Raw genomic sequence first — 1,812 nt, forward strand, 5'->3', positions numbered from 1 at the left:
GATCCATCTTTGGGCTCTACAGAAGCTTATACCATGAAAGAAGGAGCATTTTTGGTGATTGTTTAGGTTGCTAAGAAGGAATCAGTGGATGTGCTACGTATGGGCTCTGACTATATTTTCCAATGAGTGATGGATACAAACCGACAATTGGCCACTTAGCAATCAACTGATTGGCTCTCAGTTACTGATTTACCAAAAAGTTGTTTTGAATAATAACACACAAGCTTCGTAGGAATTGGTGTTTCAGTGGGCTGCCCAGTGTTCGTGCATCACGAGTCTAGACTTTGTGTGCAGAGGGTGTAAATGTGTGTGAGGTTAGGCGTTCACACTTGATTTGAAGGCTGTGGTGTGTATGGATCTGTGTGAAGACATTTCAAGATGCAGTTCTCTATGCACGATTTGTAATTCACCTCATCTCTACTCCCATTCAAAAAGCAAATCCAGGGGCACCAGGGTGGCTCCGTCAGTTGAGGAACCGACTCTTGATTTTGGCTCAGGTCATGGTCTCACAATTCATGAGTCCGAGCCCTGAATTCTGTTCTGTGCTGACAGCATGGAGTCTGCTTGAGATTTCTCTCTCCCTCTCTCTCTCTGCCCCTCCTCAGCTTGCTCTCTTTGTCAAAAATTAAAGAAACATTATATCTATATCTATCTATCTATCTATCTATCTATCTATCTATCTATCTATATCTCAAGATCTCAAGGTACTAATCCAGGTACTAATTAGTATACAGGTACTAATATAACTAGGAAAGGCCATACCTGGAATGACACCATGTTGGAGGACTCACTCTTTGTGTGATGGCTTAGCATTTGTATCACGTGCCCTGTGTGAGATTCAAAACCATTATAAACAACCATTTACTAAAAAATGAACTCTGCCTTCCTTCAGCAATAGAAAGATCACCAAATGCTTGATAGATAGCTAATTTAATTTTTTTTTTTTGGCAAGGAGATAATTTAGTGAATTTGTCATTCACTGTAGCAATACTCTGGCAGTCGAGTGGGTATTTGAGACTTCTATGAATTGATGATGAACCAAATAATAGTTGGCTTGTCCTTATGTCCTCAGTAACAGTTTGCAATATACCATGTAGAAATCAGCATCTTTCTAGGGCACACATTTTGTCAGTGCCTTTACTGGGCAAAAATAACCTGAGGCTGAACGATTGAACTTGTACCTGCTTGCCTCTTGAAGAAAAGGCTCTCCAGGATTACAACAAGGAGAGGTGCTGCTGTTTTAAGACCCTGGTCCAGGGGTGCCCGGGTGGCTCAAGCAGTTAAGTGTCGGACATCAGCTCAGGTCATGATCTCACGGTTCTGTGCTGGCAGCTCAGAGCCTGGAGCCTGCTTTGGATTCTGTCTCTGTCTGTCTGTCTGTCTGTCTGTCTGTCTGTCTGTCTCTCTGCCCCTCCCCTGATTGTGCTCTATGTCTCTCTCTCTCAAAAATAAATAAACATAAAAAAAAAACCCACCCTGGTCCAGCTGTCATTAATTCCAGTGGAGAATCAATGAGATGCTCCCTGAGGAACTCGAAAATAAGAGCAATAACACTGCTTCTTGAAAACTAGAACTTGCAAATCCACTCATAATGGATGAGAAGAACTGGAGGAGGAAACATGACAACCAGAGTGAACGTGTAGGTGGGGGTTGTGAGTACATCCCAGAGTCCTCTTGAGATGCTTTGATGCAACCTCAGGGGACTCGGGGAGGAGGATCCAACTGTAATTAGGGGACCCACATGTAATAGGTGTGCAGGATACGTGTCTACAGAAAGGCTGAGGGGTAGAGAAGGGGATGATCCCCGAGGGC

Source organism: Neofelis nebulosa, chromosome 4 (assembly GCF_028018385.1).
Source record: "Neofelis nebulosa isolate mNeoNeb1 chromosome 4, mNeoNeb1.pri, whole genome shotgun sequence".
Taxonomy (NCBI): domain Eukaryota; kingdom Metazoa; phylum Chordata; class Mammalia; order Carnivora; family Felidae; genus Neofelis; species Neofelis nebulosa.